Source organism: Harpia harpyja, chromosome 5 (assembly GCF_026419915.1).
Source record: "Harpia harpyja isolate bHarHar1 chromosome 5, bHarHar1 primary haplotype, whole genome shotgun sequence".
Classification (NCBI taxonomy): domain Eukaryota; kingdom Metazoa; phylum Chordata; class Aves; order Accipitriformes; family Accipitridae; genus Harpia; species Harpia harpyja.
Genome location: NC_068944.1, coordinates 56,010,252 through 56,037,429, shown reverse-complemented (window position 1 = coordinate 56,037,429; position 27,178 = coordinate 56,010,252). Strand labels below are relative to the sequence as shown.

The window sequence follows — 27,178 nt, the reverse complement described above, 5'->3', positions numbered from 1 at the left end:
AGGAACCGGCTCCTGTTCCAGCTATTGGCAATGCAGTCTTTATGGACGTACCCCAAATTCCTGTCAGTAGATATATGCAATGTGTTTCTAGAGCTGTGCAGCATAAATGTTATGGGTCAAAGCCATTCTCTTTGAGCTTTGGATTGTAAAATAAAGAATAGTAAAAATTCCTGTAGCCCCATTGAAATCCACCTCCTGAACTCCTGAAGAGCACAACTGGGTTCTGCTGGTGGCAGGTAGCACGCTGTCAGCCCAAGCAGCAAGATCTGCCACTTGGTTCCGAAGCTGCTTGGATAGCTGGACTCGCCTGAAAACTTTCAGTTGTTCTGAGGTCTGAGTGCAAGGATGCCAGTCAGTGACTATCACCATATAATTGACCTGATATTATTCATTTATCACAAGGACTATCGTTGACTTGAGGGGTACTAGATCCAGCCCACTAGCTATGAGTGGTGTCAGAAACTACACCAAGGCACCCCAATTCTTTGTGCCACTTCTTTGAAGTGGCACCCCCCCTTTTCTTGGACCATTATAGTTACTTTGGGAACAAAGATGTAACAGGTATGCATGGAGCTTTATAACACTGTGAGACAGACTGGGATGTGCAAAACCAAGATTTTTTTAAGAAGTAGACAGTATTTATGTGCATAACTGTATTATGTTTGAGAAAAATACAGGGCAAATACAAAAAGAGTGTAAACATGGATGTGAATGCAATGGACTAAACCAATGCAAGTCTGGCTGGTGGGTGCTGCGAAAGGATGCAAAAAAGAGCAAGGAAAAAAGAAAAAGAAAGTGTGGCATGGAAAGTCAGGGGGCAATTCTATCAAACTAAAATTAGGCAAATATGAAGTAAATAGATTCAATGTTGATGGAGTTATTCTGATTTTAAATACCTGTTTACCTGAAAGCTGTATCTGGCCTTAAGCACTGACTTCATACTTCTCCATAGTCTTCTAGTTCTTGCCCTGAAACAACCTCTTTCTATCAGTATAACATGATTCACTAAGAGTACCCATGTTCTTTATCATGTGTAGCCCAGTGTTCCTCAACTGAGAGCAGGTCCAGTTTGTGTTAGGCATGGCACAAGTACCCTGTTCCTCCACAGCATGCAAACCCTGTTCAGACATTCCCCAATTATTAACCACCATGGTACCCTAGAGCTGAGACTGCTGATGGCAAAGCTTGGTAATAATAGTGGGTGGTTTATATCTTCAGGAAGTAAATTATTTCTGGAGAGATACCAGCTGACATTGCAGGAATTTGAGCCATAGTCTGCAGGAGTCGGCAAGACAATTTGTGTAGATAGCAGTGTTCCTGACCAGAGTTGTCACTTTTCATGCTAAACAAAGTGAAAAACACAGACCATTTGAGCTGACCTTGGTACTCCTCTTTCTCTGACAAGCATGTGCATACATCATTATGCTGTATGGGCAATTGTAATTTTCCACCCCAAAAGTTACTTCAATCTGTTTCCTGTCTATGGCATTAATTTGCAATCAACTTCTAAATTTCTTCTAATGCACACCATTCGTCTTTATATTTTTTAAATATCACAAAAATATTTGCATTAGCATTAAATAATAACCATCACTTCTTATACTATCCAGCCATCAGGTATGTGGCTTGCTATGAGGATGGTCCTCACAGAGGAAGAACAAAGTAAGCCATGGCTTTCTCGGGTCTCTCTGTCCCAATGTATGTTGTAAACTCAATGACAAAAACAAGAAACTATTTTCCACCCTAAGATACACCCATTTGAACTTACAGCAAAGCCAAATTTTACAAAGCTTTCATTCTATATGGGCTTTTATGACTAGCTGCATCCCCATCATCTCTGAGTGCATTCCAGTAATGCCTTAAGCACTGTGCCCAACATCTGTCCAGTGGGGTTTGTTCTCTCACTGTTGCCATGTGTCCATGCTTTCCAATTGAGCTTTTCAACAAAAAAGCGTCAGTCTCTCTAGACTCTGCTTCCTGCTATTTTTGTTCAAACTTCCCTTCCTCAGATAACGCCCATCTTCATCCATATATCCAAAGCAAGTTAGCAGGCTACTGAGTAGCTTCAGCAGTTGCAGTTGCTGTGTGGGAAGATACAGACATTTTTCTCAAAATAGTTCTTCTGTGAACTTGTGTGCTATTTCCTTTTCCTGCCTCCTAAGACCTTGAATAGTTCCCTAATTTTGGTTGTTGGAAAGCTGTCACTAAGCTCTTCTCATTGCCTAAGCAGAAACAAAACAGAAATTTCAGTATGCATGACCATCTCAAAACCAGCGCCTGCTATGAGCCTACAATTCTAGGGTAGCTCTTCTGACGGTGAGACTCAGTTCTGGTGGGCAATGATAGCGGTTGAGGTGCATTGACTCCACTGCATTTGACCCATTCAGCAAGTGAGCTTCTTTACGTGTGTCTGCTGTGACGTGCAGGGCTTTCCACCATCCAAACCTGCCCCAAATGCCTACAGCTTGTCCTCTAGCACAAAAGCCTCTTCTTCAGAAGTGGATGTTTTATCCTTGGAAGACAACAACTAACAGTGTCACCAAAAGTCCTGTCTGCCCTTTTGGCACAGTAAAGATCCCCAGAGCTTTACAATAAGTTTTCTTCAGTTTCTTTGCAAAAAGCCTTCCCTCTTCAAGTGCAGTTTTTCCATCCCCTCTGCTGTCCCATTCAGTGTTAGGAATGGATCATGGTTGTGAAGTAAATTCATCATCTGTTCAAATTGGGTTCAAAGTTTGTCAGCACTGCAAATTAAACTAATTTTTGCTGTTGCAAGGATGGCCTGGTGTCATGGTTTAACTCCAGCCAGCAACTAAGTACCATATGCCGCTCACTCACTTCCCCCCACCTAGTGGGATGAGGGAGACAACTGGGAAAAAAAAAGTAAAACTCATGGGTTGAGATAAGAACAGTTTAATAGGACAGAAAGGAAGAAAATAATAACGATAATAATAACAGTAATAAAATGACAATAATAAAAGAATTGGAATATACAAAACAAGTGATGCACAACGCAATTGCTCACCACTTGCCGACTGATGCCCAGTTAGTTCCTGAGCAGCGATTCGTGCCCCTCGCCGGCCTACTCCCCCCAGTTTATATACGGGACATGACATCACATGGCATGGAATACCCTTTTGGCCAGTTTGGGTCGGCTGCCCTGGCTGTGTCCCCTCCCAACTTCTTGTGCCCCTCCAGCCTTCTCGCTGGCTGGGCATCAGAAGCTGAAAAATCCTTGACTTTAGACTAAACACTACTTAGCAACAACTGAAAACATCAGTGTGTTATCAACATTCTTCTCATACTGAATCCAAGACATAACACTATACCAGTTACTAGAAAGAAAATTAACTCTATCCCAGCCAAAACCAGGACACCTGGCCCAATGTGAGAAGGGAAGGAATAGAGGGAAAGATTGGGGTGGTCCTGAAGTCAGACGTGCTGCTTTTGCCATTGCCAATGCAATGGAAAGAGGGGAGGGCAGTACTGCTGCGTCTGGGTGAGCTGTCTTCATGAACTACAGGTAGCACAGAGAGGAACAACAGGCATGGAACTACACAGGCAAATGAAAAGAAACCTGAATAACCACATAATCCACTACAGCAGGCAGCAGTTTTGTGGAAAGTTAGTACACAAGAGTATCGGTCACTATAGTTGCAGTTAGTGAGATTCATTAGGAACAATCACTTACAGTTATTCCTGCAGCATCTTTTAACCATGGGATTTCAAAGCATCTACCAGAAAAAAACCCCCAAACACTAAAAAACCCTCAACATTTAAAAGGTTTTGAGCCCCAAATCAACACTTCCCACTTGGTATAAATATAAATAAATTTTATAAACAAAAACTCAGTTAATTTGCAAAGTCAAGCACTCAGAAAACATTACAAATACAATTCTGTCCAAATTTATTGTGGGGGTTTTTTTACACAGGGGCTGTAGCTCTCAAAGCATGTTAAAAACACCCCAAAATCTTCACTATGCCTCTGTAAGAAGGTGAGATATGGACTGGATAAGTGGCAATAAAGTGGATGGAAAATTGTCTGGACTGCCTGACTCAAAAGGTTGGGATCAGCAGTACAAAAATCCATCTGGTGGCAGGTTACTACCAGTGGTGTCCCTCTGGGGCCAATACTGGGGCCAACACTGGGGCCAACACTGTTTAATGCGTTTATTAACAACTGGAACCTGTGGATGATACCAAATTGCAGGGATGTGGTTGATATGCTGGAGGGCAGGGCTGCTATTTAGAGGGACCCTGACAGTGGGAGGAATGGACTGACAGGAGCCTCATGACAATGATCAAAGGCAAATGCCACGTCCTTCAGGTGGGATCCAATAATGTTGTGCAACAGTTCACTCTGGCCACCTGTCTAGAAAGCAGCTTTTTAGAAAGGGACCTGGGTGTCCTGGTGGACCTGAAGCTGAACATGTGGCAGCAATATACCACTGTGGCAAAGACCAAACGTATTAGCAAGAGTATAGCCAGCAGGTCAAGAGAGGTCATTCTTCCCTATTATTCCACACTTGTGAAACCACAGCTGGAGTACTGTGTCCACTCTGGGGTTCCCCAGTTCAAGAAATTCATTGACAAACTGGAGCAAGACCAGCAGAGGGTCACCAGGGTGGTGAGGGGGCAGGAGCATATGATGTTTGAAGAAAGACAGTCAGAGCTGGATTTGTCTGGTCCCGTGATGAGAAGGCCAAGGGGAGATGTTTTTGCTCTCCACAATTCAGTAACGGGAGTCAGACACTTCTGTGTTGTGCACGCTGATAGGATGAAAGGCAATGGGCACGAACTGCAGCAAGGGATATTCATTCAGATGGTAGGAGATAATTTTCGTCATGAGGGTAGTTCAGCACTAGAACAGGCTGCCCAGAGAAGCTGTGTCATTTCTATCCCAGCAGACATTCGAAACTCGACCGGACAAGGTCCTGAGCCATCTGATCTCAGCTGGACTAACTTTGCATGGGAGGAGGGTCAAGATGACATCCCAAGGTCTCTTCCAACCTAAATGACCCCAATTCTAAGGGGAAGGGCCACTGAAGGGAAGTTCAGCCCCACTAAAAGCTATTGCTTCTGATACGAAACCTACCGGTGGAGGGGGATGCGGAAATGCTTTTCATGCCATCCCACAAAAACAGTTGAGCTTTTACAATTTTCAAATTCTTTTAGTAGGTCAACAACAATGCCTTTCTAGCTTTTGTCTGGTTTGTTTTTTGTTTTTCTAAAAGGACACAAGAAAACATTAACTACTTGTCTGGTAATCAAATAGTAATTGAACTTGAACCCGGAGCTGTTTCATCCAAGAAGAGTGCCCTGATCTTCAGGCCAGAAAGTGCTAGCCTCACTCTCCTTTCCCTGGCACAGCATATACTTTATCAGGAAAAGTAGCTCTGAAAAGGGTAAGTAAGTAAGTGAGGCATTTTTGCCGGGAAAATAATTTAGTTAGAAATTTCTGACCATATCTACATGGCCCCTGCCATGCAGGACCACACAGCAACTGTAGAAGAAAAAGTAAAGAAAAGCTCACTCACATTGCAACCACTGTATTTCTGAAATAGAAGAAAGTTGTGAAGACAAAGAAGTTGGCCACTATTTGGGGATTAACACCTCTGAAATGTGAAATATGTCCCAAGACAGATTATAATAATAAATGATAGAGCTTTGCTTTTGTGTCTCATGCAGATGATGTATTTGACCTGAGCAGGGACTCCCCACAGAAAAAAAGCAAGGAGAGACTTCAGGCTTTCAGCTCACGTGGTCATCAGGCATCTTGTGACTGTGGTGTTTTCATGTGTGGCAAGAGGGGCAGTGGTAACTACAGTTTTGGAGCAGACTTTGTGAGTAAGATTAAAATGCTTTCAGTGACAAAGACTGTGGTGTTATTTCCATCCATCATTCAAACAGTGCAAAGTGATGTAAATCTGTCCTAAATATCAGATCAAATCTCTGTTGGCTGCTGCTTCATGACCCTTTTTGCCAGAGATGGTTAGTTACATCTGGAAAGTGCTCTCATCCTTATGATAGTGTTCTGGACATCATCCTGTCGGCCCAGTCTGAAGAGGTGAACATGGGGGAAAAACTGGCCCTTGTGATTCTTGTTGCCTTTCCTTCAGTTGAATTGAGACTACATTCAGCTGAAAATTTGGTATTTTATCTTTCCATTTTAATCTTCCATTGCAGTCATGAGCTCTTCAGGGTGGGTATTGCCTCTACCTGGGTGACCCGTGCCTACCACAGGAGGTTCCTGGCCCCTGGGCACTACTGCAATAGAGTAATACTTATCCCCAGCCATCCAGGTGTGGGCACAGTCATACTGTGGATAATGGGGATAACAAAGTGAGAGCCAGGAGGAAGTTATTTTTATGCTGCTGGTAATTACAGGGCAGTTGGGGAGAGCATGTGGAACAGCAAAAGCCACACTGCCATGCTGTGTGTTAGCTATCAGTGTTATACTATGTTGTCTTGAGTGTTACGAAGACTTTTTATCCAGTTCCCAAATTGCTTGGTGAATACAGGGAAGGTTATGCTGAATGGATTTGATGGTCAAAAATTGACCATCCTGACTTGTAGCTGGCTGGCACTTGGGTGAGCTGAAACCAGGACAAATGCTTAAAGCTGCCCTTTGCCATCACAGGCATATTTGGGAGTTCCCAAGGAACCTCAGAGCACTTGGCTTTCCACAGCCACCGTGGGAATCCCAGGAAATCTTTTGTTACAACATATTTGCTGTCTTGATTCTGGTTCTGCTCAAACATGGATGGATCCTGGATCCTTGCTCGGACCCCTGGATCACACTCCCCTCCCTGGTTCTTTGTTTCCTGCCCCAGCCGTTTGCGCTGGCCCTGCACCCCACCCTGCACCCTCTCTTGGTGCAGAAGGGGAGGATGTCCCTGCTAGACTGCTAACAAAGTTTTTCTCAGAAAAAGCTTCACCACATCCAAAGCCAGGATGTAACTCCAGAGAAAAACATCACTTTCCTGAACGGGGCCACTGTGTTCAAATCGGGCAAGGAAAGTTTTTAAATAGCTTTAGCAAAGCCTGTTTACCAAGCCTGTGAACTCTCAGGCCATGAGAGGGAGCTTTTAAAATGCTCTTCATGTACAGGAAAGCCTTTTGTCTTCAAGAGTTCAACACAGGCCCCTGTCTCAGCCGCACAGTCCTGCTTACCAGTGGGCACCCATCCTTTGCCCCTCTGCTCTGCCCTGCTTACTGAAAGCGAAAAATGCTGGCAGCACATGGTGATGCAGCTGTCCGGTTTTGGAGCGGTTCTTATCTCATGTTTATACTCTCAGCGTACAGCATGCGGTCACAGCAGAAGCCTGCTCCAGATCTGCCTGCTAGGGCTGGCGGCAGAAAATGTGCTGCCTGACTCATTCAGAGGGGACACTAAGTCAAAGGGGTTTCATTTGCTTTCCATCACCATGGTATTTTCATTTCTTCTTTCCCTTTTAATAAATCTTTAGGTTTAGAAGGAGATTCTGTGTGAGAGGTTATGCACGATTTGGCGGGGGGGTGTTAGTTGTTGAACTATTAGCCTTAATAAATAGTTTTATCTCATGGTGATAAGACCAGTATTTCTGATAAGCCTGTGGCAACGGACATAACAAGTCCCATAACCACAGTTAAATAGCAAGAGCTTCTTATAGCCCAGAGCCAGGGGACAGGGTAGGGACCCAGCTGCCATGGCACCTTACATTTAAACAGTCAGCTGTGCCGCTGTGGTAGTTGTCATCAGGGGCTGATGCTATACACAGTTATTCTCTGCTCTGGCCTTGTTTCACATCTGTAACTTTGGGGTCTTCACCAGAGAAAAAATCAACGTGATACAGTGAAAGGCAAGGCAGAGTTTAAGATATATGAGTTTCTTAATTGTATTTCTAGATTATCCAGTGTTCAGCATTGGAGGAGATGGTCTTATTAAAGGTGTTTAACTTTTGAAGTTTCAGAATTTCTCATCTGTAAAACAACCCTATCATGTTCTTTTATGTTTTGTACCTGTAAGTAGATAATAGCTATATAACAATTTGAGGCCCAGCTGGATGGATTATTTTTCTCGAGCTTTGGGATGGAAATCTTCTTGAGCTTTTTAAAATATTCATGACTGGATTATAACATTTTGATATGTGGTCTTGTTTTTGGAAGATGGGTTGGAATGTTTTTATCTTTAAGTTTCTAATTTTTCTTACTGTAGAAATCTCCCTAGAGGAAGAGGTAGATTTAATCTTTTTAAGAGGACCTCTCAGGCTTATCACCACTGCAGGCTGTATCCTATAAGGGGACCCTTTAACAGTGTCTTGGAACATTTATCTACAAAGTTATCAAAGCTCAAATATCTGATCAATTCCAATATAGACAGCCTCTGCTCAGATGCTCCAGCATCCATCCAGCATGACTTGGTTCTCCTTCCTTTGGATCCATAATGGCCAATAGGGATGAAGGTAACACATCAAACTCCTTCAGCTTACTATTGCTGCTTTCTGACAAGCTGGTGGCTGAAAGGAGGTTTCTGTTAAGAAGAAAAAATAACAATAAATAGTTTTTTTGATGCAATCCCTTTCATTTACAAAGCATGTGCAGAAGTCTGTTTCTTTCAGAGCAGAAGAAATCAAATAGGAGTGACAGCCTCTTGGAGCTGGGAACAAAGACAATCTTTCAGCCAAAAGTCTGTACTAGGGTCAGGGGATTTTTCCTGCTATGAAGACTTTTATGTTTGTCTGCACTTAGTTGTTATCTTTTTTTCTCTCTGTGTCTGCCTGTCTTTTACATTCACAAACCACCAGACATAGCAAAGGAGCCACTCTGCCTTTGTTATGAGGCAAAATCTTAGTTGTTTGAGTGATTTGGTTCCAGAAGGGAGCCTAGGACTTTCTGTAACGATGGAAGTGGCTATGTCCAGCCCCTAACGTTACTTATCATTGTAATAGTGCTGAAGGTCTGAGCGCACAGACAAGGAAAGGATTGTAGGTCTACTTTTTCATGAGGCCAACCTATGCACTCAAAAACTATACATAAATCTTTGGGCAACCAAGCTTTTTTAATAGGTCTGAGACAGAAGCTGCCATTTTCATGGTACTGGTTGGGAATGATCGCTTTGAGATCTGTTTATTTTTAATAAAATAATTTTAATAGACTAAGGTAATGACACCCATGGACCACAGAGGGTGTTGGCAAGGGGGAGGTGATATGCTTGGGGGGTACAGCGACAGGTAGGGAGCACCTGAGGACTGAGAGGGATTAGAGGGCGAAGGATGTGTGAAACATTGCAGGATGACGTGAAGCAAATGTCTCTGCTGATCTGCTGCTTTTTAGTAGCTAGTGGAGGTGAATATTATTTCCTGGGCCTATTTTTGGTAGGTCTTTCTCGAGAACTGGCGAGTAGAGATGGGCTAGTTGTTTTGTGAAAAATGTTCTCTCATGGGAAGCGGGCTTAAAGGTTGTTTTGGAGAGGTCATCCTGCCGGGCAGTGGTCCTGGCCTCCCTTCCTCACAGACCACAGCACATAACAGCTAGAGTCTTCCTCCCTCAAATTCTGCACTGGGAAAAGTAGTAATAAGAAATCCAAAATACAGTCACATGAATTTTCTTGTGATTTTAATTTTTTTTTTCTTGCTGTCTTGTCTTGTCTGATAAACTCGTCCAGCCACCCCCAAGTCATTTTGAGTATCTTTTTTGACACATGAAAAAACACACTACTGATTCCCTTCAGGTTAGTTTAGCTATGAGAGGGTGTGAGTGTGGTTATGTGTGGGTGCGGTGCATGCGTATGCTTATCAAAATCAGATAATGCCAGAAAACTAATTACAACTTTTAACTGTCGTTGCAATCTCTTCAGTGGAAGAGAAGTTTTCACACGAATATTTCTTGCATTAGAGGTGAAATCAGATCCCCGTCCCGCACTTGCTGTGTTTGGAGCCTTGCCAAAAAAAGTCTTTTAAAAAGGCATTCCTACTGGAATATGTCAGACTATTCTCGCTCCCAGCTCTGACGGGCTTCAGATGGGGAGCTGGAATGCAGACCTCCCAGTCACACACAGGAGTGGCAGCATTCGGGGGGCTCACGTTGCAATCTAGAGAAAATAAGCATCAAGGCAGGGGCAATATTGTATGAAAATGACAGGGAGAAATAAGCAAATGCCATGTGCTGTGTGTAGGGAGCTCAGCAGATCCGCAGCTCTACAAATCTGCATTTAACGCTAGCCAGAGCTTATGTCAGTGTAATGATTAGCTGGGATGTACTTCTACTAAAAAGTTATTTTTACTGCTTTTAAAGGCAATATCCCCACAACAGAATGAGCTGCCTAAAGAGCATAGTGAAAAGCAAGGAAAGAACGAAACATCTGAGCTGAGTAAGGTGAGAATTAGATCATGGAAAACTCTTTAAGGCAAAGCATTGACACAGAGTCATCTTCATTAATCTTCTGGTTAGTCCATCTCCCTTAGAAGGGACTACGCTGCTGTAAGGAGAAAGAAGTGTAAATATATATATTCTGAGCTAGGGATAATTTCATTTTAGATTCGTTTCCCAGGTTTGTTTTAAACAAGCAGACCCACCCTCTCCCAGTAAATATTTCCTACTTCCTTTGGTGTCATGTCAGATTAAACCTGGAATATCTTTTAGAGATCATGTGAAAATGGTTCTATTTTCACCAAGTAACCGTCATGAATATCAACATACCAAGTAGAACAGACTGTGATAATAAAAATGTTGATCTCTGTGGCTGCTGAAAGAGCGACATTAAGTGAATCTCACTGATGTTTAATTTGCAAACTGAATTGCACCTATTTAGGGAGGGGAAAAACAGCAACACTCATATTGATGAGAAATTCTGCATTTAAAAACACTCCTTATTAATGATTCAAAACATACAGTTCCTAGGAGCTGTAAACAAGTTCAGTATTCTGCACACTAATCCATAACCATTATCATATGTAGAGAACAAGAAGTTACTCACAAACAGATGTTCCCTCTGCCAAACCCATTCATTTAATGGACATTTTACTTTCCAAGTCCTAGTTAGCAACTTTCTGTGGTGGGCGGATTACATGAAAGGATGGAAAAGCAGGGATTAGTTTGCCTGCAAAGGAGCAATGTCTTCATGTTTGTTCTGGAGTCTTTTCCATCTTGCCTTGCAGTGGAAGAGAGTTATTCATCTTGGACTTGCTCTCACTGCCCTGGAGGGCACTCAGCTTTATGTTTCCAGGCACTGTGAGGCACTATGAGATGCCAAACTTGTTCTATTACCAGAGCGCTGCATCATTAAATGTGCTCTCTGCACTGACTGGTAATGAAGCCTGGCATTCACAAATGCTTATGCCCAGAGAAGGCAATTACCTTGCCATAAGTTAGAGGTGAGCTTTCAGGGAAAGGTATGCCAAAAGCTAAGGGTGGAGGAAGAATTACTGCTCAAAGCATAACTAATTTCAAAGTTGTTACTTCATGTTTCTCAGGGCCTAGTTCAGTCAGGTGTTGAGTATCTCCAAGTATAGAAATCCCACCACCTTTCTGGGCAACCTGTTCCACTGGTTAAATACTCCGCTGAAAATTTTTTCCATGTGTCCAGCTGGAATTTCTCTTGCATTTGTAATCATATCTACTCTCCTTTTGCTACGCACATCCGAGAAGCATGTAACTCAGTCTTTGCTGTAACTCCCTATTAGGTAGATGTAGGCAGCATGAAGACCCTCCCACAGACTTCTCCAGGGTTAAACAAATCCAGTTTTCTCCTGCAGTGTGTGCTGCAGCACTGTGACCATCTTGGTGACCCTCTACTGGACTCTCTCCAATTTGTCAATGTCTTTATTTTACTAGGAGCCCCGAACTGGACACAGTACTCCAAATGCAGTCTTGTGAGTACTAAACAGAGGGGATCCTTACAAGGAAAAGGACTGTCATGAATTAAAAACCCGACCAGGCTGTGCTGAGCTCTCTGAGAACTCCATCACTGCAATTACTTAAAGGGGGGGTTGTAAGAAAGATGGGGACAGACTTTTCAGTAAGGCCTGTTGTGATAGGATGAGCGGTAATGGTTTTAAACTAAAAGAGGGTAGATTCATACTAGATATAAGGAAGACATTTTTTATAATCAGGGTGGTGAAACACTGGAACAGGTTGCCCAGAGAGGTGGTAGATGCCCCATCCCTGGAAACATTCAAGGTCAGGCTGGACGGGGCTCTGAGCAACCTGATCGAGTTGAAGATGTCCCTGCTCATTGTAGGGGCATTTGAACTAGATGACCTTTAAAGGTCACTTGCAACCCAAACCATTCTATGATTCTATAATTCAATTAGCAAGTCGCTAACCCTTTCTCTTACCTGACTGCTTTCTGAGCAAGCCAAGGAAAAGAAGACAGAGCCGGATTCTTCTCAGTGATACTTAGTGAAAGGACAAGAGACAATGGACACAGACTGAAACACAGGAAATTCCATTTAAACGTAAGAAAAAAATGTCTTACTGTGAAGGTGGTCTAACACTGGAACAGTTTGCCGGATAGGTTGTGAAGCCTCCATCCTTGGAGATACTCAAAACCCAACTGACCACAGCCCTGAGCAACCTGCTGTGGCTGACCCTCCTTTGAGCAGGGGTGGGTTGATGAGTGAGTCTCCAGATATGCCTTCCAACCTCAACTATTCTGTGATTCTGTGAACTGCTAAGTGAGATTAAAGCAGCTGTATGTTTAGGAAAGGCTGTAGGAGGATGGAATTTCAGTTACCCACATTTGGATCAATGCCTTATCAATGTGAGATGCAGAGACACAATAAATGATTGTTTCCTAAAAAAACTAGCCATAGAGCCCACAAAAAGATGCTCTTCTGGATTTGGGGTGGGGTGGCATACAGAACCTACTTCAGATATTAATGGGAGAGCAGTTCTGTGGTAATAATCACAGTACAGTTAGGTCAGTGTTGCAATGGGAGAGAACAACCCAAGCATATTCAGCACATGGATATTCACAGTTTCAAGGGAGGTATATAAAAATGAAATTTAAAAAGAAAAAAAAGAAAGAAAGAAAACCTTAAAAAGAGCAGTCCAAAAAGCAAGAAGGGAACAGGCAAACTAGGTGCTGTTAAAAAATACTATATTAAAATCCCACAAAAAAGTTGTGCCGCAATTTGAAAAGAAAACAGTGTGGTCCAAAAAGGCCATTTCATGGCTCAGTAGGAACATTAAGGATGCTATGACAGGCAATAAGTTAATGTTTAGAAAATGGGAAGCTTACCCATATTAGGAGAACAGGAAAGCCCATAAAATATGGCAAGTCAACCATATACCACAAATTAAAAGGGCTAAAAAAGAATGTGAGTTGAGCCTTGCAAAGACTGATAGTAAATAATTTTTTATATAGCAAAGGCAGGAAGCTAATTAGTTTGATGATAAATATGTAAAAAGGCACTTGGGGAAGACAAGGAAACAGCAGAAATACTCAGTGAGTTTTATGTACCAGTCTTTCCCGCTGAAGACGTAAGGGAGAGCCCCAAACCCAACATATTCTTGATAGCAATTCATCAGAAGAGCTAGACCAATCTGAACTGACTTCACAGGACATATCAGACCAAACAGATAAGCTGGAGGTCAGTAAACCAGCAGGACCAGGCACCATTTACGTGATGGTTCACATGTGAAGCTGCAGAACTGCTGGACAAGTGTGTGAACTGTCATTAGAAATGGCCTCAGTGTTGGAGGAGGGCAGAGTTGCCAGAGTTGCCAGCTCGAGAGGTCTTGGGGAACAACAGACTGGTGAGTCTGACTTCCATCGCTCCTACAACAGCAGAGCCATAAGACCACTGTACACATGGGGAAATGTGATGTCAAGGGAAGCAGTCAACACAATTTCTGTAAGGGACAATCCTCCCTCACAAGTCTGCTGGAAGTCCATGGGGGTGGTAACAAGTATGTAGATAAAGTGGACATAATGTATTTGGATTTTCAGATAGCTTTTGACAGTTTCTCAACAAAGGTCACCATGGACTGGAGAAAAGATCCTTTTGTGATTTGAAAGTGGAAAGGAAAGGCTAGGGCTCAACAGTGACTTCTCATGATGGAGAAGCAGCATCAACAGAACCCCTAGCAATCAGTTGTGGGTCTGGTATTATTCAACATCTTACCAGCAGCCTGGAGTAAGGGTGTGAGTCAAGGGATGCGCAGGTTTGCAGTCAATAGCAAGCTCATTTTTATGGTGAAATGCTGAGCTGTTGGTGAAGAACTCCAGAAGGGCTTAACAAAACCAAGGGAGGGGGCAGAAAGGTGGCACGTGAGCTTCAGTGTACACAAAGGTAAGATGATGTCTTGGGTAGAATAATCTAAACCATGCTTGCACGGTGCTGAACTCACAACTGGCAGCCACCACTCAAGAAAAAGCTCTTGGTGTCACCATTGACTGTTCCCTGAAAACCTCAGCTCAGTGTGCCGTGGCAACCAGAAAGCCAGGAGAATGGGGAGCGTCCTCAGGGAGGCTGCCAAGAAGAAGACAGAGGGCACCATTTTGCTGCTCCAGCATCTTGGTGCACCCACATCTGGGGTAGTGTGTGTGGTTCTGGTCTCTGCATCTGAAGAAGGACACAGCAGGTTAGAGAAGGGCAACCGAAAGGGCCAAGGGGATTGGCTTCCTTAAGAGGAGAGACTGGAAAGTCAGGATTGCTCACATTAGAGAGGAGATGTCTGGGGCGTGATCAAGACTTACAAAATGAAGGCAGTGGATAAGGTGGGAGTTATTTGTCCAGTCTTGCGGCACTGGAGTGGGGGTTCCTTGCTGGGGCTGGTGGGAGGGCGGTTTCAGATGGGTATAGGGAAGGACTTCAGCGGGGGTGACAGGGGGAGCTGTGGAGGAAGAGAGTGCGGGCAGGTTCCGGAAGGGATTAGAAAAACTCATGGAGAAGAGGTCCGTTGAGCTGTTTTCTAAAAGGACTAGCCAGGGAGGTCCCCGATGTAACAGTAGTGGCTGCTGGGGTGTGTTTGGGGAATGGGCTGCAGAAAGCAGCCAGGCTCATGTGCTCTCCCAAAGAAGGATCTCTGATTGCCACCCTTGAAAGCAGAGTGCTGGGCGAGCTGGATCAATCTGATCCAGGACAGCAGTTTTTGTGAACTTACGATCAGTCTTTTTGGTGGAGGAATTTTAGTTCTGCAGGGTTCGGTTCTGGATGCTGAAGTGTTAGCATTTCCATGAGCAGCCTAGAAAAGGCAGTGAGCAACAAGGTGATAGTGTTTGCCAACAACATGGGTAGTAAAGATAAGGTCAACTGTGAAAAGCTGCAGAAGGACCCTGTAAGACTGAGTAACTGGGTAATACAATGTAATGGCACGTGAATTCGGTGTAGGTAGAGTCATTCAGGTAGCGTAAAAAGAATCCTAGCTTCCCATGTGAAATACTGGGTTCTCGGTAATGAGCAGTATTTTGTAGTTATGGTGAACGGTTCCATGAAAATGTAACCACAGTGCTCAGCAGCAGTCAAAAAGGTAAATCGGAGAGTAAATATTATTGGGAAACAAGTAAAGATCAAACCAAAGAATCTTGCCATGCCACTGTGTTAATCCACGGTTCACCTCAAACACCCTGTGTGGTTCCCCTACTCTGTGTCCCAGCTCAGAAAGCATATAGTGAAAATGAGTGAGATTTGGAGAAGCAAAACAAGACTGGTCAAAGACACAGACCCCCTTCCATATGGGGAATGGCCAAGAAAGCTGGGACTCCAAAATTCACCCTGGAAGGGGATGTCTGAGGAGGATATGATGAAGGCCTGTAGAATCATGAGTGGTATGAAAAGAATGGGCAGGGGTTGACTGTCCATTCTTCCAGCAGGAGAGCTGGGGGTCCACAAGTGAAGCTAACAAGGCCCAGGATTGTTCACGTTAGAAAGGAGATGGTTGGGACATGATCAAGACTTTTTTGTGAACTTACCTTTCAAAGAATAGAGGTGGGTGTGAAATTTGGTCACCTGGCAGTGAGGGATTAACTTCCTAAAAAGAAAAGGAATTGTTTCCAGGAAGCCAAAGGTTTTATTGATGGTGTTGGTAGTCCCCCAGAGGAACTTGTCACAGGGACCAGGATTGTTCCTCTGATCTCATCACACCCTGTGCCCAGGAGGCTCTGCAGATGGCTAAGCAATGTCCTATGTTCTGCAGGAAGTCAAATTTTTGCTCTGTCACTCTTCAGCCAAGGACTGATCCAGTCCTTGGGTGTGCAGTAGTGCCGGCGCTTTTACTTGAGTAGAAGCAGAGGTCCTGGGATCAGCAACAGGGCTGAAGCATTTCCATTAGAGCCAGGCATTTGCTCCAGTCTTCTGGCCAACTTCTTTTGAGTGTCTTTTGCCATTATGTGGTTTGCAGTTTTATCCCAAAGGGAAAGAAATTATATGTGTGCCCTTATGCTCTTTATAGTATATTAAAAAAAAAGGGGGGGGGGGGAACCCTTTGTTTTGAGTTTCCTTCCAAAAATGATTTTTTTTGTTGTCTTTGGATTTTTTTGCCTTGTTTTGTTTTACTGGTTAATGCCATCATCCATCTTTCCTGGTTTTGCTGTAGGACTTCTTAGATGGTTCACAGATGTGCACTGGAAATTCTCTCACTGGAAATTAAAAGGTAGCATGCTGAATCTTGAACACAAATAATCTTCATTTGTAACTTGAATTGTTATTGCTCACAAAAGCAGACAGAAAAGAGATTTCACTGGATCTTGCTGCTTTGGTTTCCCTCTTCTCTGGAATTTTAAAAAACTGCCTCCCAATACTTGCGCAAGCCCCAAAATAGGTTTTTTACAATAACATCTCAGTTCAGTTGGCAACCTTCCCCCAAACAAGTCTTTCCTCATCCTATACTTTCTTCAGCTCTTTGCTAAATGCAGTGGAACTTTCTAATCAACAAAACCTGTTTTTTTCTTTTTCCTTCATCTCTTCCTGTTTAAAGCAGCTTGTTGCCCTGATCAAGTATCTATTTATGCTGTTTACTGCAAAAAGCCAGGCTGATTTGTAGACACATTTCCCTGGTTTTCCCTATCAGCTGTTTTTCTCAGGATCCCCTTCATATCTATTTCTCCACTCAAGCTTGTACTTGAGTTCCTAGATGTGACCCTCTCTCAACTTTCCAGGTCTAAGCAGAGGAGTTTCTGCCACATCTGCTCCACATAGCTTTGGAGGTGCTGAACCTTTTACCTTTCCTAACTTTGCATCTTCCTGTTTCAGACAGGACATTGTCTTTTTAGTGGAAAGCCATGACTCTCAGGGCCAACAGTGATAGCCCTATGCCATCTGGCCCAGTAAAATAATATTCCCAACTCTGTGTGTGTAGCATGTCATATTTTCTTCATAACGTGGTAAAAAACACTTGGTTTGAATGTGAACTATTCACTGGACATGGTGGCAAACATTCCCATGCCTGCTGTCCCACTGAGTGTTAGAGTTAATCATGTTCCTGCAGAGAAGGTGCATGAGGATTCAGCAGAGAAAGGTGGCTGAGCATCAAGCGTATCAAGCATCTCTGGAAACTGTATGATGTTGTCTTCATTAGTTTCCAACCTTAGTAAGCTGGGATTGACTGAATGCTCTGAGGGAGTTCAAAATGAGAACGGCTGAATCACAGCAGACTCACTGGAGTGATCGAAGGCAACTGCAAGCAGAAATCTGCGTGAGTCATCCTAAAGAAAGAGGCCAGAGAAAAGGGTGGGTGTGCATTATACTAAAGTACATAGCTCTTCTGGGAACATGAACTTCTCAGGAGCTTCTGCTTTCCTATGTTTCTGGTGTAAATCTGAAGGGAACCTACTGATTTCTATGAATTGCTCTAGATATGCTCCAGATGGGCTCTGCTGGGAACATGAGGTACAGCCCAAGCTCTTACACCTATTCTGTCCATAGACTTGCCTGTTTTTCCCTTGCTGCAGATCCATATACGTGGGAAGGCATCAATCCAGAACAAAGGCCCAGGGCTGAGCAGGGACAAAACTGTACCCAGAGACATTATGGGATCATGGCCTCAGCTTCTTCCACTGCAATATCCCAAATGTGTGGAGAGAAGGAGCTACTCTTCTTGGGCAGAGGCTGGAAGCACAGTGCCTCCGGCAGTAGGGCTATGCCTTGCCCTCATGTTGCCGCTTTGCACAGCCTTCCTTTCATGCCCCATCTGACCAGTCATGCCGTTCACCCTTCTACACCTCCCATGCTTGCCAGCAGGGGCAGGAAAAAGGACTAAGAGCTAGTTGACTTGACAGGGAGATGCATGGATGGTTTTGGTATTTTTTGTGTGGATTGAGGGACTGGCAATGCCACGAAGGGTGTTGGTCTTAATCCCACACATCAGCAGTGTCCCAGCATCCTCGCATCTTGACAGTAGCTCTATGTTCTTTGTAAAACTGGTGTCGTCCAGTTCAGAGTAAACAGCAGCCTGGTAAATACAGCCACAGCGAAGCCTTTGCTTGAAATCCCGGAAGGAAACCCATCCTCTGCATAGCCCATGGTTGTTTCTAGAAGGGTGTGTGGTAGCCTGCCATCCTCAAACCAAATAGTAGTTCCTGCTGCTCATCTCTGGTGGAGACTGCTGTCCCTTCAATGTACTGAGCTGCTGGTGAGACTACTCCCAAATGTCCTTCTGTCAGAATGTGCTGGGTGAGACCAGGCAGTTTAAATCATCTGTTAGCTTGATAATTTGGCTCCTTTTGACCCTGGAAGCTGAGGGATAGCCCAAATGAACACCTGCCCTAGCAATCTGCCAGTGCATGGGAGCTGAGCAGCCGAGTGCTCACTCACACGCTCCCTGCCACAGAGCACCGGGCAGCATGTTTGAGGGACTCCTTCCCAGTGACTCCAAAAGCTTCCTCTGGCCAGGCTTCTGCTGAATTTTCCATTCAGGGCACTGTTATCTACAAGGTGTCATGCTTCCACAGCATGGTCCAAGCAAAGATCTCAAAGCTCTTTACAGATGGAAATGAGCACAATCTCAGCAGTGACCTTCCAAGACAGGGAAGCATCAAAAGCCTCAGCCTGGAGCCATAATAGTGGAGCTGTTTATCTTGGTCCAAGGATGCACCACTGTAACCCCCCATCAATGACAGGATGCCCTCAGCTACAGCCAGTGGCAGAAAGGGCTGAGGGCACTCAGCATACTGGCAGAACGGGCTCCCAGCCTGGCAGGGAGAAAACAAAGGGGAAAAAAACCAGCCAACCTGTTACAAGCATCCCACAGGTTATACTCTCACAAAGGTGTCCATGGGCAAACCTCAGCACCTGCAGATACTTGTCCCTTCTCTGAAGGAGCAGCTAGCAGGGGCTCAGGTGACAGAAACAGAGTCTGTCCTCTGTCCCACTCCCCCGGCTGCTCCCATAGGTCACCCCCTCTCCACCTGGCTTTATCTTCCCGGGTTTGTTGCTCTTTCTGTTTGTGCCAGGAAGAGTGCCAGTGCGACCATAAACTTTGTGTTCCCCTGTGGCGAGGCTCCTCCATGTTCAAAGGAACGAAGTTAGGCTAATTTTTACAAGAAATATTCTAATTCCAGTGTGTGAAACCATCGTCTTGACAACTTCTTTCTGTGGCTAAGCATTAAAATGTTTATTCAGACTGGAATGAGGTCTATTTCACGTCAAAACCCCACAGTCAGGCATTCCTGCATTCTACAACAGCATTCCCTCAAGCCGACTGTGAAGGGCAAAGCTGGCTGTAGCTGTCTGGGGGACAGAAAGGTCCTCTCCTGCTCATGCATCATCCCCTTGTTTCTCAAAAATGATGCACGGTGACAGTCAGCGGTGGCTCAATACCTAAGAAGCATTGCTGCTCTGCAAGTGAATGAGTGCCCAGCACTTCCAGGAAACTATGAAATGGGCAGTTCCCCTTTTTAATGCTCTCTGATGTCCAGTAAAAGTATATATGGTAAAATATATGCACCAACTGCCTCCATCAAAGCATTGGATTTACCTGCATGTTCCCACCAATCTTCAACAGCAGAAAAATATCTCCTGGAAGCTTTCTTCATTTCTAGTTTCTCTGTATCTTGATGTGAAAATCTAGTGTCTGATGAGATACAAGAGCTGTTTTTTTCAGGTTCTTTTTGGCTTTTTTAACCACATTATTAGATGTCTCCCAGAAAGTTTCTCCTTGTGATCTTACGGTATGAATACTCTTTGGGGTGTTATGGCATGCATCTTCCCAGACTAGTCCAGGAAATGTAACCAGGTGAACAAACAGCATTATAATTACATATTCCTGCACCTTCTATAGATGTAAGGGTCCAATAGGTATGTAAAAACACAAGGCTTGCATGTATAAATGTGATAAATGCAAAGCCAAAGGATATTCACTGCAGAGAGACACTGCAGCAACAAATGAAGCAACTTGTGTGTATGTGTGTATATTGTGCCTTCCTGTTCTGCAGTGTGGTATTACTAACTTGGAAAACTAAAAAATGAGAAGAAATGATCACACTTCCTTAAAAATGATGAGATTTTTAAAAGTAAATATATAGTGAATTCTCCGTCTTCCACTTTTTCAGCCTTCAGGTTCTGCTCTGGGATATACTTTCAAGCTTAAAAAAAACATTGTTGAGATTCCCATGTAATCAAAACAGGGCTTGAAAAGACACCATTTGTCATGAGCCACACACTGAAGCTGTGAGAGCTGGCAGCAGTGACAGTATTACAATTAAGAATAACATTTTTTCCAGATAGGATAAACACCATTTGTCACTTCATAAGCTTTAGGATTTGAAAATGGAACTACAACTATTTCCTTTTCTCCTCCATATGTAGATGATCTTGCTTCATCTTCTGACATTGCAAGTATTAGTAGACATCATTAAATGAAATTAAAGCCTCCTCTCTTTCAGCTCCCCCCCTTATTCCCCAATTTTGACACTGTTTTCTTGAGCATTGATGTAGAAGCCATCCAAGTGCTTTACTACTTACTGGCTGTATCGCTTCAGACTCAAAACACGCTATAATAGAAAAGAAAGATCAAAAAATGATGACAGGGAACTGTGTGGGAATACTTGAAGTTCTTAGTATCCATACTGGAAAAGTCTGGTATTTGTTACGGCAGTAAGTTTCAGAATTGCAGGTCTAGGGTCGGGTTGACAGAGGTAAATTTGCAGCTAAATTGGATGCCTGGGTATCTTTTTGTTATGACAGTTGCACCCTGTATAGAAATGTCAATAAAGCTGTTAGCTATTCATTCCATATGTCAGCGAACAGGAGAGGGATGTGACCGCATCCACGGGTGCGGCTGGGAACGCTTACTACAGCTCCGCAGAGCAGAGGAAACCTAGAAAGGATCCCAGCTGGAATTTCCAAATATTCACGATGCAATAATCTGGTGTGCATCACCTAGGAAAGCTGTGGGAGTGCTGGATGTATAAAGACTTTAAACACCTTTGAAAATCCTTCAGCCAGAAGAAGTATGCCACTAAATGAAACATCACTGCAGGGTGCTGGATAGACCATTGTTTTTCTCAGTGAAGTTAAAAAGGGATTTTTAATGACCACAGATAAATAGGATCCAGGTGATGCCTCCTGCTGCTGAGATGGCGTAACAGGGTGTCCCCTAAGAGACACAGAGAAAAATCAGCCAAACGAACGGCCAGTGGCACTCCCTGTAGTTCTCCTGTCTTTCTGAAATCTCTGTCCTGCTCTTGTGTGCCCAGCTCTGAGCCACAGGGTGATCTCCAGGCTCCCCAAGCTGCAGGGCTTCTCATTTTACCTCCCTGAGTGACTGTCAGAGCTCTGCTTGCTGGCGTGCTCTGCTCCTGCCTGGGCTTTGGGCACTGACAAGTCATAGTCTTTCCAACTGCTTTTATTGGTCTTGATTTTGATTTTTTTAATCCAGGCAGTGCCCTCCAAGGTGATGAGAGGCAGCCTGGATGTGGATGGCCAGGCCAGAAGCCTCTCCCACTTGCAAAGCTAAAGAAAATGCACATTCCTTTGCAGAGTTATCATGAGAGACACACAAGTCCCTTCTGCCCACCCCTGCCCTCACACTGGCAAAAGGCGGTGTCCGTGTTTGGGGAGAGAAGCGCTGCTGGGCTGCTTCCCCTCTGCCCTCCATCACAGGCACTGTCCTTCCTGGGTCCTGAGTCAGTGCCTGTGTTAGCCTGCACTCGATACTCCAGCGAAGAACAGCATAATGTGAGTACCGATGACTCGGTCCACCTAAAGGAAGGTTAACTTAAAAGAAGATACTGCATTTTGTTATGGTTCTTGAGAGAACAACATCCTGGAGTTACCACTAGGAACAAAGCACCGACTTAGTGGAGGACAGAAATCATATGCCATGTACAAGAAGATGAGATGAAAAATTGTTAGAAACTGCAAAGTGACATAACTCAAAAAGTTAAAGTAAATGCTGAACCACCTCAGCTTAATTTTGTGCATTGCAATAGACTTTCCCCACACCATTGCGCACGATGCCTTCACCAAGACCCCAGAACAGTGTGACGGGCCATGAATGAGACAAGTGCTGTGCCCAAGCTTCACCCCACAGTTCAAGACCTGGTTCCCTGCCCCACGGGCAGCCCCAACCTCACTCTCTGCTCCCACACAAGAATTAGTGTCCTGAGGCAAGGACCCCTGCTTTGTCCCCCATATGCCATCCCAACTCTGGGGACAACAGGGACCAGCCAGAGGGACAGGTCTTTCAGCCTCCTCTGTTCCCAAAATACCTTATTTATTACCTTAAAACATTCTTTATAATCTTAAAACAGCCTGGGAACTTGGCACCTTCACTGTCTTTGATTGTCTGACATTCATTCTGGCTGCCTGCAGTTTCCAGCCTGGGAAGGATTGAAATTTCATGACAGTGCCCCTCCATTTAAGCACATGCCTGCCTTGGGGTTGAGTCATCCCTGGTGAGAGGATTTGGAAAGCAAAGCCTTCCTGACCTGAACTCATTGGGTTTTTGGCCATGCTGCCTTGCCACACTGCCTGGGCGCCTGGGCTGTGAAAAGAACACGCACAGGCATAAGTTGGTTCATGATGCACAAGCATCATGAAGCATCAGAGAAAGCATTTGGTTTGTGTGTCAAGTGTGCTAGAAACAGATCAGCATGCAGCAGCGAGAAGCACAGGTGCCTTTTGCACAGCAGAAGAAAGGAGCATCCCAAGCCTTTTGATGTGTCTCAGCGAGCAAGCAGACACCAACAAAGACAGGACAAGATTTAGAAAAGCATCCTTGTAATAGCTGAACACAAAAGTGTCCAAAAGTGACAATTTTGCTAGCTTCAGAGACAATTTCCTTTCTGTTGTGCCTGATTTGCCCGTCACATCACATAATACGAAAATTTGAAAATAAGGCACAGTCAAAACGTTCTGGAGAGGTACATTCCTAACGTCCTGGCTCAGGTGAACTTTCTCCATTCTACAGTCAAAGGAGGGAGGCATCCATATGCCTCAAGATGGGGATGGTTTAGGCTGTATTATTCAGGGCACTTCTGAGTGAGGGGAGAGACAAAGAGATGGGAACAATCCTCCCCTTTTACCTGAAACTTTTCTGCTTGCCTTCCTGCAGTGAAAAGTCTCCACAGCCATTATCACCCACCTCCCACTGGCTTTGCTATGACCCCGGTCCAGGGAGACCTCAGCTGTGTAACCAACAAAGTCGAGCCAAGCAGAAACTGAAATGAAGGACTGTGACTAATTAAGATGTTCTTGTGTGCGCATTCAGATGAAAGTTCCTGGGAAGAGAATGCAAAAATCCTAAGTAGCTGTAAAGTGGCTCTTTTCACCAACCTTAAAGCACAGTACCACATAATAACTCACAGCTGTGCATATCTGATCCTCATCTAGGATCAGCTCATGCATTATTTACATCCTTATTACTGGCAGTGGAGTTGGGCAGAAATGACGGTAATATCTGTTACACCTGATGGGAGACAAGCATTTTGCATAGCTCACACTTGTTGCTGAGCATGGCCCAGAGAGGCAGGGAAGGAGGTGGGAAAGCAACTGAGCTTGGAGAAACTGTAACCCTTTAGAAATCAGAAAAAAGGGAAGAGGACTCATGTTTTGGAGTGTGAGCAGGCACTCAGTGGCTGGGAGAAAGAAAGACAACTTGTTCACTTTGCCTCTACGCAATGCTGCAGCAAAGAGCGGGTGAAGAGAGGAGAGGCACAGGTGGAAAGTCCTGCAGGATTAGCAACGCATGAAGCAGCTGCATGCTCTCAGAGAGTGAGCTGAAGTCCTTGTTAGTTGTGTCCTTTGACTGACACTTGATGGCCTATGACAAAGGTAAGGGGTCAGGCAGGTTTCTTGGCCACCAGCCCAGGCAGGGAGCTGCTCCCTGGCTCGGAGAGCTCTAATAGGCACCAAGGGCCCTGGCATGCCCCTAAAAGAGGCGGTGAGACACACCACACCCTGTGGTGCTCAGGCAGCCTCCTGCCATCAGGAGTCCCGGGACTGCTGTCACGTAGCCTGGTTGTGGAGGTGGCTGGTGGTGGCTTTTGCATGGATGACTGCCCATGGGGAAATGGATGGACACCACCAATTACACTCCTGCAGAGCACTTGGCAGCTGGTGGCAGCTGAAAACTTTCCCTCCTTCCCAGTGAGGTGAGGAACAAAACCATGAAAAGCTGTGTTTTCTGTGCCTGAAACCCATTTTGGCTCCTGCAACGCTGTCCCACGGGCAGCCTGGAACAGATTATTTCTGCTGTCTTTAAACAGCTGCTCCAAAGTCCTTGCTGGACAGCAGGGACAACCTTCCCAGACAGGCTGCCAGGCAGAATGGTTTGGCTCTGCTGGTGCCTCACGGTTATCACCAAAAGGATATTCCAGGATCACATCCAGCTGCAGGCAGAAACAGGCAGGAAGCTAGCACACAAGCTCCCATACACTATCTGCTCCAGAAACTGGAATCAAAACCCAAAGCAGCAGCCCTTCAGTCAGCAATGTGACTAAACCCAGGTCAGCTGTAGCCAAATTCTCCATTTAAATAAGCAGACCTCCAAGCATTACTTCTCTGACACACGCAGTAGCACCATGCTGGATCATCTCACACAAGATGAAACCAGCCTTTCTCCTGCCCTGAACCCTAAGTCAGAGGCAACTTTTCAATGAATCATGGATTGGTCTGTCCAATTGTGTCTGATCCATGTGGGTCACAAAACAGGAGCGCCACGTTGCAAAAAGCTCTGTGTGCTGGCCTGGGTGCAGAGGAGGAATGTGAGGAAGGAGTCAGCAGTGCGAGGCTCACGTCAGGTCAAGTTCCTGTATACATGGAAGGTTTAGACTCAAGTATGCTACCAGCTGCAGCCGCCCAAGGCAGCCAAGATTCAAGGACAAGCAAACCCTCTATGGATGAAGGTTACGGGAAGAAAAAAGGTCCAGAGCTGTACAAAAGCACTCGGCCCATTTGGAGGACCTCTGAGCAGTGGCCCCCAGGGGAGGCATAGCTGCTAGTGTGCATAACTGCCAAGAGTTTTAAAGCAAAAATCCACAGCACAGCATGACTCTTGATGTTGTCCAGATCAAAGCAGCTTTGTGGTTTAGAAAATGTGTCATCAGAGGGAGGGAAAAAAAATTAATGGGAACCTCTTCCAGGACAGCCTAGCAGTAGGTAAGGGATAACCTGCTTGGTACAGACACCCTGTGTGAGATTTGTATAACCCTCACTGACAGCCTGGCAAATTGCCAATGGGCTTGAGAAAAGGGTAGAGCATGTCCCAGACCAAAACCAAGCTTGTGTGCGTGGGCTACGTTTGTAGGCTACACCACATCACAGCTAGTTCAGCTGGCTTCCCCCTCCCAGGGCACCTGAACAATTTTGCTTGGCCTTCCATCTTCTCTATGTCTTATGGTGATTTAGGAAAATGTAAGGAGACATAGCCTCAGCTGTCCAGGAGCTCCCTTTGCAAGGTAGCCTTGCACAGGACGGCTATAGGAAACCCCTTTATATTCTAGCCCTCCCTCCCCAAGTTCTTCTGTGCAGGGGTGAGGTACAGATGCACCTCAGCGTTTGCTGCTTGGAGACAGTCACACACTTGAGACCTTTATCTGACTCACCTGATTTACCCTGGCTCCAGCATGTGACTGATGTAAATGGTAGGACAAGGCTGATGCAGAGAAATATGTTTGTTAGCACATTCCATCCATCCAATTGTCCACAGAAGCTTAACGAGACCCAGGAAGGCAGCCATGAGGCTGGGCAGCTCAGGCCTCACCTGTAATTGCTTCCTGTGCAGCAAGTTGCAATCATATGAGAGCTACAGACATTAAGACTATTGCCCTACCAGGAACACAAGCAGGAGGAGAGACCTCCCTGACACGATTTTAGTTCAAATTATCTCAGGATCCCTGTGTGCTATGAGAATCACAATTCATGGGCTAAATCCTGAAGGCCTTGCCCAGTACTTTTTCTGGAACTGAAAAGCATTTGTGGAAGCCTTGCAGAAGCCTTACCTGGCTAAACGCTTTGGGACCAGGTCTCCTGCTTTCCCTCAGCAGGTATCTAGCACCACAAAAGCCTGCCTTGCTTTACAAAGCACAGAAGAGAGAGGGGTTCTCTGCCCTGAGGAATTCACAGCCTAGGAGGTGTCAATATGAGGATAGGCAGTCTTTTAGTGTTGTAGTGGATTAGTCTCCATTAATCTTTAGGTCTTTCAGATTTTGCCATTTTTTGAAATAAAAAAAATTTCCAGCGTTGTTGTGAATCCCTTTAGAAACCAAAGGTAGCAGACCACTCTTGCGTGTTTGCTGGTGAGACTTGACAGGAGCAATGACAGGGCAGCTTCAGAGGAGTTCACGCTCCGGAGTTCATAAAGTGATGGTAGGCACTGACTGGGTGTACATTTCTTGACCCTACCAGCAGGATGGGGAGAGAGCTGGGAAAGAACAGGCATGTGATTCCTTGCATTAAAACAGACGATTAAGTACTATGCAGTGTAAAACCATGGGTGTTCTGGCAGTGCCTGCTGAACCTAGTGAAGGCAAGGGGTCCTGTGGCATTTGGCACAGGCACTCAGCCTAATAATAGGCTCCTCCATCATTTCTTACAGAACATGGCAAGAGGTCACAAAGAAAGATGTCTCTTCTGTTCAGTATTTATCATTAGGACTGAGACTTGTTCAAGGAATCCCTGCCCTCCCAGCCCCAACAGGCTGAGGTCAAATGAGAACACAAATCTCGCTGATAAGGTTGTCAAAACATGCCAATTGAATGAGAGATATGATTAATAAGGAAGATAATAGTGATATGATAGGTCATGGGGAGGAGACT

At 44.8% G+C, this 27,178-nt stretch overlaps 1 long non-coding RNA gene across 2 annotated transcripts; it reads left to right on the top strand.

Moving 5' to 3' along the window:
- The first annotated feature begins 67 nt into the window (after positions 1-67).
- LOC128142493 (uncharacterized) lies at positions 68-25,316 on the top strand. Of its 2 annotated transcripts, XR_008235419.1 has the most exons (4): positions 68-8,441; positions 10,273-10,353; positions 16,519-16,575; positions 21,900-25,316. It is a non-coding gene; the product is annotated as an uncharacterized LOC128142493 (long non-coding RNA). The 2 variants fall into 2 exon arrangements; XR_008235418.1 differs by lacking the exons at positions 16,519-16,575; positions 21,900-25,316 and adding an exon at positions 11,812-13,046.
- Positions 25,317-27,178: the final 1,862 nt, after the last annotated feature.